We start from the raw sequence: 19,096 nt of genomic DNA, 5'->3' as shown, positions 1-19,096 counted from the left end.
TCCCTGCAGGTGGGGCCCGGGAGCTCAAACCTGGGTCCTTGCGCTGTGACGTGTGCGCTCAGCTAGGTGCACCACCACACAGCCCCGCTTTTTTTTTTTTCTTACCAGAGCACTGATCATCTCTAAGCTGGTGCAAAAGATTAAACCTGAGATTTGGAGACTAAGTCACTAGAGTTTCTTTGCCTAAATAACCATTATGGTCTCTTCCTTGTTCCATTGTATTTATTTATACATTTATTTATTTATTTATTTATTTATGAAAGGAGACATTAACAAAAGTCATAGGATGGGGGGGTACAACTCCACACACTTCCCGACACCCGATCTCCATATCCCGTCCCGTCCCCAATAGCTTTCCAATTCTCTATCCCTCTGGGAGTATGGAACACATGGTCGTTGTGGGTTGCAGAAGGTGGAAGGTCTGACTTCAGTAATTGCTTCCCCGCTGAACATGGGCGTTGACAGGTGGATCCATACTCCCAGTCTGCCTTTCTCTTTCCCTAGTAGGGTGGGTCTCTGGGGAAGCAGAGCTCCTGGACACATTGGTGGTGTTGTCTGTCCAGGGAAGCCTGGCCGACATCCTGATGGCATCTGGAACCTGGTGGCTGAAAAGAAAGTTAACATACAAAGCCAAACAAACTGTTGAAGAATCATGGACCCAAAGGATAGAATAGTGGAGAAGAAGTGTTGGGGGGGTACTCACTGCAAACTCTAGTGTACTACTGCTTTCAAGTATATATTTGCCCTAGTTTATGGATACATGTGAACATATGCGCTATCTCAGGGGACCTGGTCTATATCTAGGTTTTGGGACTTTGTTAGGAAGTGAACCACCTGGGGTGGAATTAGAGAATACTATGAAAGGAAAGGTCTCACCTGTGTAATGAAGCTGAAGGGTTGTCGTTCCACACCTGAAGTCTCTGGACACAGTCTGAGCTGAAGCATGTTGAGGTGGCACTCGTGTTGATTATGTTGCGATTGGTGGATGCAATATTATTTGATAGGAATTTGGAGAAGCATGTGGGAAAGTGGGCCTTACCCTAGGGTCCCAGGACTGGGGGAAGTTTAGGCTCTATAGTGGAAATGTGAGGTTCCTGCTGTCTTAGGGTTCAAGAAGACAATGGATACTTACTGTTATCACATTATTTGGTAATTGGGTTAACTTTGAAAAGTCCCTTTGTTAGACATACAATCAATTTTCTCCCTCTCATATTAATTAAATACTGATTTATATTACTACAATTTCATAGGAGTGTACATAAACACCATTCCTACCAGCAAAAAAATGTGTCCCATCCTACCACTCCCCCCTCCCCCCACCGGCCCAGGAAGCCTCATGTCCACCCTCCCCCTCACTACAGGGTTTTTACTTTGTTTCCCAATATTTATAAATTTCTTTGACCAACTAGAACACTGTTCAACTTTGGCTTCTGGTGGTACAGGGGATTGAATCTGGCACTTTGGAACCTCAGGCAGGAGAGTCTCTTAGAGTAACCATTATGCTGTCTCCCCCCCCACACACACACACACTAATGGCTGTCTAGTTAAATGCAAGGCTGGTACATGGAAATAACACATTTGTTAGAGAAAAAAGTTTTAACCCTGAGACCTCATGGTTTTAGGGCCAATTATTGACACAATTAAAAATGAAAGCCAATAAGTGCCCAGCCCTGTGGCCTGGATGAGAAGATGCCACTTGTCCTTGGGGAGCTGACTATCCTGGAATGCAGCAGAGGATAGTCTGCACCTGCAGAAAAGAGCCTTGTCCAGTTGCTGCAGAGTGAGGGGAACGCCAATCAGGCCAAGTGTAACCATTTTCACACAGGGAAGCACTGGAAGAGAGGGTTCAGGGAAGGGGGCAGCAGAATACACAAGACCACTGAGCTCCTGGGAAGACTGTATACAGAACCACAGGAAAGTCTGTGCAGACTAATGGACCCCTTAAACAGAAACAGAAAACTTTCTCTGCCCAAAGTTAACGCAAAAGACTGTTAAAGCAAAGAGCACTGCTCCTGTGTCAGACGACACCTATCCAGAATTAGAGAAGTTCTTTCCCTTTAATCCTCCAGATTTTGAGAGCTTCTCATCTGCTTGAAGAACATCAGATTGCATACCTGTCCTTGAGTGGTGTGCCCCTCATGATTCTTGAGCAGGACAAGGAAGTTGATAGGTTGCTGAACCTGGGTCTCCCTTCCCCCGTGAAGATGTTCACCCCACTGTGGGAATCTGATAGGTTCCAGTGTCCTTCAGTCATTCTGTCAACCCTGGATGTTGAATTGCCACCTATTTGCTATGACTGAACTATTTAAACCTGACACTTTGTGGTTTGTGTGTGTCTAACTTTGTATTAATAAAGCAGTTCTTTAACAGAATGAAGAAAAAGAGAGTCAGGCTGGGAATATGGATCGACCTGTCAATGCCCACGTTGAAACAGGCCTGCAGGTGTCAAATAAAATGGAAAGAATAAATGGATTTCTGCATCAGTGGATTCAAACTTCTCATAATGAGCTCAAGAAATAACCCTGGTGGCAAACAAAAGAAGAGGACAAGAAGAACTGTTCTCCAGTAATCTACATCCTCCTCAATTTCTCTCTATCATAGGAAGTAAAATATAATTTATAAATACAAAAAGATACTATGAGGAGGAGGAAGCCATTGTGGAAAGTCTGGCAGTGAAAGGTCTTATGTTCCTTAAGATGCACTTGTATGTCACAACAGTAACCATCAAACTATCCTCAGTACAGTACATAATAAAATTGCTCACAACCCCTGACTGTCAGATACCTGTATGATAAGACAATGTTTCATTTTTTTTAAAAAAGAGTAATTCTGGTTTATTACCCTTTTGTAGAGTTACTGAATCTTATATCTTAGAGGTTGTGAAAAGCACACATGGAAACTAACCAGAATTGTCTTAGGTCTGTGATATCCCAGGAGAGACATGATTCTCAGTAGGAATACTGGATTAATGTCATTACTTTTATCTGCAAAAATTAAGACATTTTCAATGGTTCTATGCCACTAATCAACATAAGAATTGTTGATCCCAGGAGTCGGACAGTAGCACATGGGTTAAATGCACGTGGTGCAAAGTGCAAGGACCAGCATCAGGATCCCCATTTGAGCACCCAGCTCCCCACTTGCAGGGGAGTCACTTCACAGGCGGTGAAGCAGGTCTACAAGTGTCTATCTTTTTTCCCCCATCTGTGTCTTCCCCTCCTCTCTCCATTTCTCTCTGTACTACCCAAAACTATGTCAACATCAACAATAACTACCAATACAATAAAAACAAGGAAAACAAAATGAAATAAGCAAACAAATACTAAAAGAATAATTAACAAAGAATTGTTGATCCCACATAGAATGCTGGGTAGAGAGAGTTGGTTTTTAGCTCAGCAGTTTAAGTGCACGTGGTGCAGAGCTCAAGGATTGGAGTAAGGATGCCAGTTCAAGCCCTCGGCTCTACACCTGCAGGGGAGTCGCTTGACAGGTGGTCAAGCAGGTCTGCAGGTGTCTGTCTTTCTCTCCCCCTCTGTCTTCCTCTCGTCTCTCCATTTCTTTTTTTTTAAATTTATTTCTTTATTGGGGAATCCTCTCTCCATTTATGTCTGTCCTATCCAACAACAAAAAGTCAACATCAATTAAGAACAACAATAATAAGTACAACAATAAAACAACGGCAAAAAAAGGATAAATAAATATTTTTTAAAACCTCTTTAAAAGAATGCTGGGTAGAAAGAAAAAAGAAGGCTAGGGAGTCAAGTGGTGGCACACATCTTTAAGTGTTCCGTTAGTAGTGTTCAAAGAAGCAGTTTAAGCTCCATGACCCCACCTAGAGGAGGCAATCTTCATGTAATGTGAAGCAGGGCTGCAGGTTTCTCTCTGTCTCTCCCTATCTCCCCTGACCCATTCATTTCATTCTGTCTCAATCCTTTATTAAATAAATAAATATTATTTTAAATATCTACTTAAAAAAAAGAAAATTCCTTTTAGCTCCATCCAAGATGGGTCAGAGAAGGTGGGCTCACCGTTCTTAATAGTTGTGCAGTATCAATTGTGTATATATACCACAGCTTTCTCAGCCACTCATCTGTTGTTGGGCCCCTGGGTTGCTTCCATGTTTTTGCTATTATGAATTGTGCTGCTATAAACATAGGGGTACACATACCCTTTTAGTTGGGTCTTATGTTGTCCTTGGGGTATATCTCCAAGAGAGGAATTACTGAGTCTATGTCTAGCCTTGTGAGAGTTCTCCAGACTGCTCTTCAGAGAGGCTGGACCAATTTACATTCCCATCAGCAGTGCAGAAGGGTTCCTCTGCTCCCACAGCCACTCCAGCATTTGTTGCTGCTATCCTTTTTGACGTTTGCCATTCTCACAAGGGTGAGGTGCTATCTCAAAGTTGTCTTTATTTGCATTTCTTTGACAATCAGTGACCTGGAGCAATTTTTATGTGTTTGTTAGTGTTTTGGATTTCTTCTGTTGTGAATATTCTGTTCCTATCCTCTGCCCATTTTTGAATGGGGAAAGCTATCAGAGGAGGGTATGGAAATGGATTTCTAGTGGTGGGAATTGTGTGGAGTTTAACTCCTCTTATCCTATGGTTTTTTTTTTCAGTGTTTCCTTTTCATAACTAAAAAATAAAATTAAAAAGAAACAGAAAATGAAGACTCTGAATATTAGGAAGTATGTATTCTAATGAACCTCATTTGTGCATGATTCCTTATTCCTGGTGGAACAATTTTAATTATTTATTTTCTCTAGAGAGAAGATTAGACCAAACAAAAATGGAAAGATTCCAGAGTAACACCCATAAAGTTCTATATGTGTTGTCAGGGCTTGAAACTCAGTATCTGGGTATGACAAAGTTGCACTTTACAAAACAAGTTATGTCTTGGTATTCAAAGATTATTTCACAGGATCTTTCTGGTGGCATACCAAGTGGAAACCACAAATGATCACCTGTGTGAACTCAGATGGGTTCAAGAATCATCTTTCCAACAGCTGTAGAGGGAAGTCTCACAATTATATGTGCTTCACCACCACCACCACCACCACCCCCACTTCTTGTATCTGTTTATATCTGTAGCTATATATCTATATAACTTGTCATTCGAGAATGGTGACACTGAGTCCCAGTGATAATACTAATAGGAAAATTAGTTTTAAGAGTAAGTGGCTGTGGAGATAGCATAGTGATTATGCAAAATACTTCCATACTTGAGGCTTTCAATCCCCAGCATCAAGATAAGCCAGAATTGAGCAGTACTCTCATCAGTCTCTATCTCTCATTGAAATCAATTATAAAAAAATTAATGGGAGTCAGGCGGTAGCAGAGCAGGTTAAGCACAGGTGGCGTGAAGCTCAAGGACCAGCTTAAGGAACCCGTTCGAGCCCCAGGCTCCCCACCTGTAGGGAAGTCGCTTCATAGATGGTGAAGCAGATCTGCAGGTATATATATTCCCTCCCCCATCTTCCCCGCCTCTCTCCATTTCTCTCTGTCCTATCCAACAATGATGACAACAATAACTATAACAAGAAAACAAGGGCAAAAAGGGGAATAAATAAATAAATATAAAACATTTAAAAAATTAACTAAGAGAGTCCTGCTTCCCCAGAGCTCTGTCCCACTAGCAATAGAGTGAGACAGGCTGGGAGTATGGATTGACCTGTCAATATCCATGTTCAGTGGGAAAGTAATTACAGAAGCCAGACCTTCCACCTTCTGGACCCCATAATGACCCTGGGTCCATACTCCCAGAGGATATAGAATATAGGAAAGCTATCAGGGGAGGGGATGGGATATGGCATTCTGGTGGTGGGAACTGTATGGAATTTTAACCCTCTTCTCCTATGGCTTTGTCAGTGTTTCCATTTTATAAATAAAAATTAAATAATAAAAAAAGAGTAAGTGAAAAGAGAAATACAAGAGTGGGGTAGATAACATCAAGTTTCTACCTGAGGCTCTCAGGTTCCAGGTTCTATTCCCTGACCCAACATTAGCCAGGGATGAGCAGTGCCCTGACAGAAAGAGAGAGAAAGAGACAGATATAAGGAAAGAAATATGGGCAAAACATAAACAGTAAATTAAATATGTATTAATTAAAATACAACTTATTCAAGAGGAATAAGAAACAGAATTTGATTTGGGACAAGTCAACTTACCCAAGAAACTGCCATCACTTCCTCTTTCCCTGAATGTGTTTCAGGCCAGAAAATGAAAGATAAATCACAGAAATAGCTTGAGAGTCTGTTTAAATCTAGCAGCACAGCCTCATCATTGGACAGTATGGCCCCTAGAAGGAAGATACTGTAGTGAATACAAGGTACAATACGCTAGCTGTGCAATGTAAGCGGAAGAGGTTATGGAATCATGTAGTGAGTTATCCTGCCTATTAGGACCATGACAAAGCCCACAAATTCTACTGACATCTCTTTCCAACATTTTAATTTTTATTCAACAAAAGCATTCAAAATATCCTATGAAAACAGGAGTCATTAAGCACATGTGGCAAGAAGCTCAGGGACCAGCCTAAGGATCCAGGTTTGAGCCCTTGCCTCCCCACCTGCAGGGGAGTCTCTGCACAGGTGATGAAGCAGGTCTGCAGGTGTCTATCTTTCTCTTCCCCACAGGCTTCCCCTCCTCTCTCCATTTCTCTCTTTTCTATCTAACAATGATGACATCAATAACTACAATTTAAAAAACAAGGGGAACAAAAAAGGAAAATAAAATACATTTAAAATAGGTTAAAAAAAATCTAGTAGAACATCTATTATTTTTCTTATTTAATTCAAGCCTCACCTAAGTACTGCTCAGAGATCTGTATTAAAACAGTAACATGGGGTGGGGAGGGTGTGGATGGAGCCAAGATGGCAGCTTGAAGACAAACCTGGAGTAATTTCTCCTAGGAGGCTGCTTTAAACCTGGGAATTTCAAATGAGGGTAGGATTTCCAGGCCAGTGGCAGAGGAAGAATGTAGGAGAGCTCTAAGGAGCCAAGGAAGTGTCCTGAGGATAGAAAACTGAGGCTGGAAAGGAGAAAGGAAACATGGGGTTGGTGCATGGGCTGTAAGTCTGACTCTTTCCCACTTCACCCCAAGACCAACCAGAGGAGTAAGGGAACGAGCTACAGAAAAGAGATCACTAAAGATAACTTCTTTATCTACTTCTACCTATATATTATAACAATAAATTTTCATTTAAAAAAAGAGTAATTTGGGTTTAATACCCATTTCTAGATTTACTGAATTTTATAATATCTTAGACAAAGCTTAGAAAAAGCACACATGGAAACTAAGCAGAATTTTGTTAGGTCTCTGATATCCTGGGACAGACATCTTTCTCAGTACGAATACTGGATCAATGCCATTTTTTTATCTTCAAAAACTAAAACATTTTCAACAGTTCTATGCTACTAATCAACATAAGAATTGTTCATCCCCTATAAAATGCTGGGAGAAGAAGGCTAGGTAGGGGGTCAAGTGGTGGCACACTTGGTTAAGTGTTCACTTTATAGTGTTCAAAGAACCAGTTCAAGCCTCTTGTCCACACCTACAGAAGGAAAGCTTCATGAATTGTGAAGCAGGGCTGCAGGTTTCTCTTTGTCTCTCCCTTTCTATCTCCCCTGGCCCATCCACTTCTGTCTCAATCCTTTATTACATAAACAAAAATTTATCAAATCTTTAAAAAAGAAAGAAAATTCATTCAAGCTCCATCCAAGATGAGTCAAGAAGGTGGGTTCGCTTTTCTTAATAGCTGCATGGTACTCCATTGTGCATATATACCACAGCTTTCTCAGCCACTCATCTGTTGTTGGGCTCCTGGGTTGCTCCCAGGTTTTCATAATCAGGAATTGTGCTGCTATGAACAAATTGTGCTGCTATGCACATAGGTGCACACATATCTTTTTAGTTGGGTCTTATGGTGTCCCTAGGGTATATCTCCAAGAGAGGAATTACTGGGTCATATGGAAGGTCCATGTCTAGCCTTGTGAGACTTCTCCAGACTGCTCTCCAGAGAGGCTGGACCAATTTACATTCCCACCAGCAGTGCAGAAGGGTTCCTCTGTCCCCACAGCCTCTCCAACATTTGTTGCTTCTGTCCTTTTTGATGTTTGCCATTCTCACAGGGGTGAGGTGCTATCTCAAAGTTGTCTTTCTTTGACAATCAGTGACCTGGAGCAATTTTTAATGTGCTTGTTAGTCTTTTGGATTTCTTCTGTTTTGAATATTCTTTTTTTTTTAATTTATTTATTTATTGGGGAATTAATATTTTACAATCAACAGTAAATACAATAGTTTGTACATGCATAACATTCCCCAGTTTCCCTTGCACACTGTAATTGTGCGCTCAATCAGGTGTGCCACCACCCAGCCCCTATCACTTTCTATTTCTTTGAATACTGACTCAGTTTCCAGTGTACAGGTCTTTCACTTCTTTGGTCAGGTTTATTCCTAGGTAATTATTAATATTGCTGCAACAGGGAATGGGAGTGAATTCTGGATATCCTCTTCTTTGGGTTGATAGAGATGGAGAGAGACAGAGAGACACCTGAAGCTCTGCTTTGCCACTTGTGAAGCTCTCCCCTTCCAGGTGGGGACCGGAGGGCTTGAACCTGGATCCTTGCACATTGTTACATTTGTACTCAAACAGGTGCGCCACCACCCGGCTCATTTTTATGTTTTTCCATGCAATCATATCAACTACAACAGTGAGAGCTTGACTTCTTCCCTTCCAATCTGTGTTCCTTTGATTCCTTTCTCTCACCTGATTGCTATGGTGAGAACTTCTGATACCACTCATCTCTATCAGAAACAACAAAATAGACTCCTTTGTGGGCCCCCATAGGACCTTGCCCTCTACTTGGTTCATCAATGGTAGAGAATGTTCCATCCTCCAAAGGGAGGCTGGACAACATACTCTATCTACCACCTGAGGAAGATGGGTCCTGATATTAGGCTAGCTTGGTACCTTTCTACTCATGACCACAGAATGTGAGCTAAGGATCTACAGGGATGTAGAAGTCACATAGGCTCCTAAGCTGAATACGGGCCACAGATCATGTCAAGTTGATGGGGTTTACAGTCAACAATACTTATACACCTTTCCCAAATTTGGGAGTGACTCTCTGTCCTTTCTCCAGCCATGACATCATCTACCTAGAGAATAACTTGGATCCAGCTGCATATCAGATTTCAGGTTCAGGGGGAAAAAAGTATAGCCACAGACTATAAAATATGAAATATAACTAAAATAAACAACTTCAACAATCTGTTCTATAGCATTAATTCCACAGAACCACAACCCATTAGGGAAAGAGAGAGGCAGGGTGGGAGTATGGATTGACCTGTCAACACCCATGTTCAGTGGGGATTCCAGAAGGCAAACTTTCCACCTTCTGCATCTCACAATGACCTTGCATGGTAATTGTGTGGAGTTCTATCCCTTTTTGTAAATAAAATAAAATTTTAAATTAAAAAAAGAGAGAAAAGTGAAGCCTCTCAACATTAGGAAGTATGTATTCTATTGAAGCTTATTTGTGCATGATTCCACTATTCTGGATGGAACAATGTTATTTATTTATTTTCTCTAGTGAGAAGACTAGACAAAAAAAAAAAAAAAAGGAAAGACACCAGAGTAACATCCAGGAAGTTTCCCTCTCCATGTCTATCTGTGTTTTCAGGGCTTGAAACTCAATATCCCAGTATGACAAAGTTTCACTTTACAACATGAGTTATGTCTTGGTATTCAAAATTTATTTCACAGGCACTTTCTGGGGGCATACCAAGTAGAGACCACAAATGATCACCTGAGAGATCCCAGATGGGTTCAAGACCCATCTCTCCAACAGCTGTAGAGGGAAGTTTCACAATTATATGTGCTTCACCACCCATTTCTTTTCTCTATTTATATCTGTATCTATATATAATGTGACATTCAAGAGTGATGACACTGAGTCCCAGTGATAATACTAAATGGAATGTTAATAGTTTTAAGAGTAAGTGGCTGGGGAGATAGCATAGTGGTTATGCAAAATACTTCCATACTTGAGGTTTTCAACCCAAAGCATCAACATAAACCAGAGCTGAGCTCTATGCTGGTCTCTCTCATTAAAATAATTTAAAAAATTAAAATAAGAGAGTCCTGCTTCCCGGGATCTCTGCCCCACTACAAAAAGAGGTAGACAGACTGTGAGTATGGCCATGTTCACTGGGAAAGCCAGACCTTCCACCTTTTGGACCCCATAATGACCCTGGGTCCATACTCTCAGAGGGATAAAGAATATAGGAAAACTATCAGGGGAGGGGATGGGATATGCCATTCCGGTGGTGGAAACTATGGAATTGTACCCTTGATATCCTATAGTCTGGTCAGCATTTCCATTTTTTTTAAAGATTTTGTTTATTTTATTAATGAGAAAGTTAGGAGGAGAGATAGAAAGAGCCAGACATCACTCTGGTACATGTGCTGCCAGGGGTTGAACCCAGGACCTCATGCTTGAGAGTCTAGTTCCTTAACCACTGTGCAACCTTCCAGACCACAGCATTATTATTTTATAAATAAAAATTAAATAATAAAGAAATGTGAAAATAAATACAAGGGTGGGGGAGATAATGTAAAGTTTCTGCCTAAGCTCTCAGGTTCCAGGTTCTATTCCCTGACCCAACATTAGCCAGAGATGAGCAGTGCCCTGGCAGAAAGAGAGAGACAGAAACAGTAAATTAAACTTGTATCAATTAAAATACAAACCCAGTGTCCTTTTGTCTCCCTTTTTTTCTCAGACACTCTCTTCCCCAGTGACCTATCTCTTTGCAATATGCACATTGATCTTTAAGGAGCTTCTTTTGTCCCTCCCCAAATGGACCTCTGCTTTTCTGAAATCCTCAGGGAGGATGGGCCTCTCAGCCTTTCCAATGACAGCATGCTGCGGTAGCTGTCAACAATACCTTAGTGAAGCTGTGAGTCTGTTGCTTGCTAGCTGCTGTCATTGTTCATAATGGGTGTTCTTTAGGGGTGTCTCGGTTGTTAAAGACTTTCTCCACTGCTGCCAGTAGTTCCTGTAAAGATTTATCTGATAATCTATTTTTTGGAGTTTTTTTTTTCCAGATATCAAGGGCCGCCTGGTTTACAAAGGACATAATTATTGCTGAGTTATTCTCTGAAGCTTCTGGATCTAGGGGAGTGAACATTCGATATGCTTCCATAATTCTTTCTAAGAAGGCAACTGGGGTTTCTGTCATTTCCTGTTGAACACTACTAACCTTGGCCAAATTGGTGGGTCGGCGTGCAGCCACCCAGAGACCTCCCATTAGAGTCTGGCAATAGACTTGGAGCTTCTCCTTACCTTCAGGTGAGTTAAAATACCAGGTGATTCTTATCAGAGGGAAACTGGCATCTATCAGGGCTGATTCACTGTGGGGTTCTCATCTACCCTGGGCATGAGTCTTCAGCCTTCTGAGATGATCCTTTCTCTTTCTTCCATGGTAAAAAGAATCTATAAAAGCTTCTGGCAGTCATCCCAGGTTGGCTGATGGGTAAACACAACAGAATCTAACAGGTCAATGAGTGCTGCTGGTTTTTCTGAAAACTTAGGGTTCTGCATTTTCCAATTATAAAGGTCACTAGTGAAAAATGGCCAATACTGCATCAATTGTTTGCCATTCTCCTTCAGGGGTTCTAGGGCTCAGAGGGGCAGGGCCAATGAATCAGGGGGTTCACTGGGCTGTACAGGCTCTCATATGAGGAGGGCTCCATAAGTCCTGGCCTGCTGCTGGGGGTTCCTGTGGGACTGGGAGAGGTTGAGGTTGGTAGGGAGGAGAGTACTCTAGGAGGTCTTCTATTTCTGTACTCTTGTGGGACTCAAGTAAACTGATATTGCTTCCCCTGCCATGAGAAAGTTGTAATCTCTCTAGAGTCTGGTGCTAAAGGTATGGCAAAGAACATGTCAGTTAAGTCTATGGTGGCTAGCCATTTAAGTGAAGCCTTCCTAATTCTTAGAAATATATCTTCTACATCTGGTAACTGTCCTGGCATCTTTCCTGTTCTTTCACGAACTCTTCTATAGTCCACTGTCACCCTCCATTTACCATTGGGCTTCTGAACTGGCCATATTGGGCTGTTATAGTTAAAGCTCTGAGTAGGTTCTGTAACTCCTTCCTTTAGCATGATCTGAATTGTTTCACTAATCTCTTCCATTCCTCCCTTAATTGGGTACTGATTGGTGAAGCTACGTTCTGTGCGTGGTAACTTAATATCAAGTATATTTACAGTGCCCAGGTCACATGGAATTTCTTTAGCAATTCTCTTCATACATAAAAACTCCAGGAATATCTTATGCATTTCTCTTATACCTAAAATATTTTCTGGTGCATTACAACATGCAAATCTAACTTAAAATTGCTTCTCATAACTCTTAACTACTAAATATACTGTGGGTGCCTTAATCTCTCCTTAGGCTGGTCTATGAGCTTTGTGCCATGTGTGCTTAGCATGCTGCACTACCGCCCAACTCCTGTTATAGTAGATTTTTGTGAATGCTTTTGTTGAAGAAAAATTAAAATGTTGGAAAGAGATGTCAGTCGAGTTTGTGGGCTATGTCATGGTCCTAATAGGCAGGATAACACACTAAATGTTCCCATAACCTCTTCTGTTTACATTGCACATTTAGTATATTGTATCTTTATTCACTACTGTGTCTTCTATCTAGGGGCCATACTGTCCAGTGAAAAGGCTGTGCTGCTAGATTTAAACAGAGTCTCAAGCTATTGCTGTAACTGATCTTCCATTTTCTGGCCTGAAAGACATTCAGGGAATGAAGAAGAGATGGCAGTTTCTTGGGTAAGTGACTTACCCCACATCAGAGTCTTTCTTTTTCCTCTTGAATAATTTGTCCTTTAATTGATACATGTTTAATTTACTTTTTCTGTTTTACCCATCATATTTCTATATCTCTGTTTCTTTCTCTCTTTTTCTACCAGGGCACTGCTCATCCCTGGCTTATGGTCAGTGATTAGAACCTAGAACCTGAGAGCCTGTGGCAGACACTTTATGTTATCTTCCCCTCCCTTGTATTGCTCTTTTCACTTACTCTTTTCTTCTTTTATTATTTAATTTTATTAAGTCTCTTTAGATTTTTTAAAAAATATGTATTTTTCCTCTTATTGCCCTTGTTTTTTTATTATTGTTGTAGTTATTATTTTTGTTGTTGTCATTGTTAGATAGGTCAAAGAGAAGTGGAGAGGAGGAGAAGATAGAGAAAGGGAGAGAAAGACAGTCACCTGCAGACCTGCTTCACCACATGTGAAGCGACTCCCCTGCAGGTGGGGAGCCAAGGGCTTGAACCAGGATCCTTATGCCTGTCCTTGCTCTTTGCACCATGTGCACTTAATCCACTGTGCTACCACCCAATGCCCTATTATTTCATTATTATTTATATAATGGAAGCACAAAACCATAGGATAAGAGGGGAACAACTCCCCACACTTCCCCCCACCAGATCTCCATATTCCATGCCCTACCCTTATGTCATTCTTTGTGCTTGCACCACGTGCACTTAACCCACTGTGCTACCACCCAATTCCCTTTATCCCCTCCCCTGATAGCTCTCCTATTTTTTATCCCTCTGGGAGTATGAACCGAGTATCATTTGTGGGGTCTAGAAGGTGGAAGGTCTGGCTTGTTTAATTGCTTCCACAATGAACATGGGTGTTGACAGCTCAATCCATACTCCCAGCCTGTCTCAAAATTTACCTAGTGTGGCTGAGATTTGGGAAAGTAGGACTCATTTATTTTACATTTTTTAAATTTATTTTATTTTATTTTTACTTTTTAAAACTTGATTTAAAATTTTTTAATCGTCTTTATCTATTTATTTGGATAGAGACAGCTAGAAATGGAGAGTGAAGGGTGGGATAGAGAGAAAGAGACACAGAAAGACACCTGCAGCACTGCTTCACCACTCATGAAGCTTTTGCCCTGCAGATGGGGACTGGGGACTCAAACCTGGGTTCTTGAGCACTGTACCATGTGCACTCAACCAGGTGCGTCATGACCCAACACCTTTAAATTTATTTATTTATTTTTCAACATTTATTTACTTATTCCCTTTTGTTGCCCTTGTTGTTTCTTTAAATTTATTTTAATGAAGGAATCAGAGGAAGAGAGACTGACCAGAGTACTGCTCAACTCTGGCTTATAGTGATGCTGGGGAATGAAAGCCTCAAGTATGGAACTATTGTGCATGAGCACTAAGCTCTCTGCCCAGCCACTTACTCTTCAAACTCTTACTTCCCAATTAGTATTTTCACTTGGACTCTATATCAACATTCTTGAATGTCATGTTATATATAGATACATAGATAAATAGATATGAGAAATGAGGGCAGGGTGAAGCACATTAAATTGTGAGACTTCCCTCTACAGCTGTTGGATGGGTCTTGAACCCATCTGGGATCTCTCAGGTGATCATTTGTGGTCTCTACTTGGTATGCCCCCAGAAAGCACCTGTGAAATAATTTTTGATTACCAAAACATAACTCGTGTTTTAAAGTGCAACTTTGTCATACCCGGATATTGAGTTTCAAGCCCTGACAACACAGATATGAAAGGGAGGGGAAACTTCGTTAGTCTTCCTCTGATGTCTTTTTTCTCTCTAATCTTCTAAGAAAGACAAGACATCTGCAGACCTTCTTCACCACTTGTGAAGCAACTCTCCTACAGGTGGGGAGCCAGAGGGGGGGATCAGACCCAGTTCCTTACGCTGGTCCTTTTGATTTGCGCCACCTCCACTTAACCCACTGCGCTACCGCCCAAATCCCATGAGCTATTTTTAATTGCCCTGTGACTAAACATCTTCTTGGTTAAAGAGACGATATATTTCTTTCTGCACATTTACTGTGGTTATTTATGTTACCCTACTGAGTTGTGTGAGAACATATATTGCTGATTAGCCCTTTGACATAAAGCATGTAAATATGTTTTCTTAATTTTTTTACTGCATTGCTTTTGTTGCCCTTGTTTTATTGTTGTTGTTGTTGTTGCTGTCATTGATTTCGGACAGGAGAGAAAAGTGGAGAGAAGGGGAGAGAAAGATAGACACCTAAACACCTGCTTTACCACCTATGAAGTGACTCCCCTGCAAGTGGGAAACCAGGGGCTCAAACTGGAATCCTTCAACCTGTCCTTACACTTCGTGCCCTGTGTGCTTAACCTGCTGTGCTACTTCCTGACTCCCAAACCCAGCCCCTTTTACCAACTTTTAAACTTTACTTTTAATTTGAGATTTAAAGAAAAAAAATTATTTGTTATTGGATAGAGACAGAGAGAAATAGAAATAAAAGGGGAAGATAGGGAGGAAGAGAGACACCTTCAGGAGCAGGAGAGAATTCTACCACAGAACCACCAATGCCCTGGAGGAAGGGTGGTGCTTAGTGATTTATGTAAATAGACTACAGCTTTGAGTGGGATCAAACCAATGCCATACAGGCATGCCAGTGCTTAGTTAAGCAGGATTAGAGACAGAAGCCGGGGGAGCTGGCATACTACCCAACAGAGAGAAACCCTAAGAATGAAAACAGTGTAGTAAAACATTCAGTGATTCCAGTAGTCTTTGGGAACATGAAAGAATTCACAGTGGAGAGAAGCCTTATGACTATAAAATATGTAGTAAAACAGTCTGGCAATCCAGTCATCTTCGGACACATGAAAGAACTCACAGTGGAGAGAGACCCCATAAATGTAAACAATGTAGTAAAACATTCAGTAGTCTTCAGACACATGAAAGAATTCACAGTGCAGAGAAACCTTATGAATGTAAATAATAAAGTAAAGCATTCATGGGACCTAGTTATCTTCAATTAAATGAGAGAACTCACAGTGGAGAGAAAGAAACCTCATGAATGTAAACAATGTAGTCAAACATTCATTTAAGTCAGTGTTCTTTGCAGACATGAAAGATCTCACAGTGGTGAGAAACCCAGTGAATGTAAATAGGAAAACATTGATTCAAGCCAGTCATCTTTGTCAAAATGAAATGACTCACAATGGAGAGAAATTTGATCAATGCAAGCAGTGTTGAAAACATTCTGTTATTCTGGTCCTCACTATGGATATGAAAGAATTCACAGTGAAACCAAACCCCAAGAAAGTCATAAAGCTTTCATATGTTCCACTAATTTTCAAGCACATGAAAATATTCACAATGGAAAATAATCTTTTGAGTATAAACTCTACTAAAGATTAGAGAGAGGGATGCAACCTGAGACATGATGCAGAGAATTGTGCTTCAATATAATAGCTCTCAGGTGTAAGCTTCTGCACTACATGGGCTAGAGATATGTTCTGTTTTTATTGTCTCTCTATCTTTCCATCTTGTGTTAATATATAAGTAAATATATCTAAATAATTGTAGGGAATCACAGGGCCATGTGAACCCATACCTCTGAATATTCTATAAATATACGGAATATGAGTAAGTACTTTGATTCTTTATCATAAATTCTAATATATGAAAAAAATCTACTTGGTACTGAGAACTTCCTGATGTCAACAATGCTTAGATGTATTCAAATCAATAACACATTTTTGCACATATAAAATCCCTGGCATTATAAAAACAATTCTTATTGTGTAGACACTGCAGAATGACTTTACAGACCTAGTAAGGTACTTGTACTGGTGAGACCAGTGAATGTAAAACAGTGGAATAATAATGGATGCTACAGTATGTGAATCTTTATTTTCTTTTTACATAAATGTAACTGTCTAGTTCAAAAGTATGTATTTGTTGTAAATTAAATTAAAAAGAGGTATGGGGGTTGGGCCTGCTTGTGGTGCATATAGAAGAATTCACACTGGGAGCTGGGAACTGGTTTAATCAGTACACGGTTTATTAGGGTGAAACAGGTAAAAGGCAAAATAAGCAATTATCATCAAGGGTTAAGTGCACTCTAGGTCTATAAAGTCTGAATATGGTTATCAAAGTTTAGTCCCATTAGATAAACAATTATAAGCTCTGGTAAAGGTTGTTCATGGCTGTAGAGGGGTCTAAAAGTTTACCAGTTAGAAGAGTCACACGTGCTCAGTTCCCAGGAGAAGTAGACATGGCAGATGGATGCCTGGGGCACCTCTGCTGAGAGGCGTCTAACCAGGAGAAAAAGCCGCAGCCAAAGAAACCCTAGAGTTCTGGCTGCTGTCCTTTTAATTCTATTCAGCCTACCCACAATGCTTTGCACACCAGCAGTCTGGATTCACCCTGCGCCTGCGAAAAGCTGACGTCACCACTGTGTCAGGGCATATAGCGTCACCACACATATTCTAAAATTCTCTTTGTATACTTTGTATTTAAAATACTTTTATTTTATTTGGTAAGCCAGAGAGAAATTGACTGGGAGGTGGTAGAAAGGGAAAGAGAGCCACCTTCAGCACTGCCTCCCAATCTGAAAGCTGGTGCCCTGCATGTTGAAATTGGGGGCTTTTACCCAAGTCCTAGTTCATGGTATCTAATTTTGATTATCAAGTTTCAAGTTGTGAAACAGTGCTGCAGATATCTTGTGCTCTCTACCCCTTTCTCTGTTGATTTTTCTCTGTGCTACTAAAACAAAGACTGTTAAAATTTTGCTCCAAACTGATAAATGATTTGATAGGCTAAAAATCATCAAATGTTTAGACAAACACATATGCATAACTCTCCTCCATATAAGTTTGTCAACATGTTCACCACTACAAACTTAGTTGCAAGGAAACCAAAAGCAAAAATAAATGAATACAGTTACATAAAATTGAAAAGGTTATATGCAGCAAAGGGAGGCTACCATAACAGATACTTCCTACAGATTCTGAGCAAAAGTTTTGTTCTGAGCAAGTCTTATCAATCAGAGAGTATTGATAAGCAAAATACATAAAGAATTCATCAATTAAAAAATTAAATGGTGTTGGGTGGTAGTGCAGTGGGCGAGTGAGACGGCCATTGTACACATCCTGGTTCAAGCCCCCGGCTCCCCACCTGCATGGAAGTCGCTCCACAGGTGGTGAAGCAGGTCTGCAAGTGTCTATCTTTCTCTACCCATCTGTCTTACCCTCCTCTCCCCATTTCTCTCTGTCATATCCAACAACAAACAGTATCAACAATAACAATAATAACCACAACGAGGCTACAACAGCAAGGGCAACAAAAGGGGGAAAATGGCCTCCAGGAGTGGTGGATTCATGGTGCAGGCACCGAGCCCAGCAATAACCCTGGATGGGAAAAAAAAAGAAAAAGGAAACACTGACAAAACCATAGTATAAGATAATTCCACACAACTCCTACCACCAGAACTACGTGTCTCATCCCATCCTCTGATAACTTTCCTATTTTTTATCCCTCTGGAAGTATAGACTCATGGCCATTATGGGGTGCTGAAAGTTTAAGGTGTGGCTTCTGGAATTACTTTCCTGCTGTACGTGGGCATTGACAGGTCGATCCATACTCGCAGCCTGTCTCTCTTTTTTTTTTCTTTCTGTTAAAGAACTGCTTTATTAATACAAAGCTACACACACACAAACCACAAAGTGTCAAGTGAAAAGGTCAGTCATAGCAAATAGGGGGCAATTCGACATCCAGGGCTGACAGAATGCTTGAAGGAGACTAGAACATATCACATTCCCACAGTGGGGTGGGCATCTTCACAGGGGAAGGGGTACCCAGTTTCAGCAGTGCTGGGAAATTATGCAGACGCAATCACAGTGGCCATGTTGTCTCCTCAGGGCATTGTCAATTCCCCGTGATAGTTAGAGTCCCTTATTTAGTCCTCCCACTTCCTGTTCTCACAAGAGCTATTATCCTGGAGTACTTTGTTTACTCCTCCTCCTCCTTCCCGGTCCCATGAGAGCTATTATCCTATCCTGGAGTACTTTGTTTACTCTTCCCCCTTCCCATTATCCTATCCCCCAGTGCCTTGTTTCCTAGCCATTCACGTCCCGACTTTGTCCCATAAAAACCCTTCTTCCGCCCCTCTCTTGCCCACTTTTCACATCTGTGATTAGACAATCAGTGATTAGACTCAGGGAAGGGTGCTGCAGGAGGCGGCCATTCTTGCTAGCTCCATGTGGCCTGAAC

General features: G+C 41.0%; 1 protein-coding gene across 1 annotated transcript in view; it reads right to left on the bottom strand.

Annotated features, from left to right (window-relative positions):
- Nucleotides 1–19,096, bottom strand: part of LOC132542436 (zinc finger protein 709-like) — a 112,247-nt gene that overhangs the window by 23,492 nt on the left and 69,659 nt on the right. The window lies entirely within an intron of this gene.

This window comes from Erinaceus europaeus, chromosome 13 (genome assembly GCF_950295315.1).
Source record: "Erinaceus europaeus chromosome 13, mEriEur2.1, whole genome shotgun sequence".
In the NCBI taxonomy this organism is placed as follows: Eukaryota; Metazoa; Chordata; class Mammalia; order Eulipotyphla; family Erinaceidae; genus Erinaceus; species Erinaceus europaeus.
Note: the sequence above shows the minus strand (reverse complement) of the source record. Positions and strands in the feature narration are given on the sequence as shown.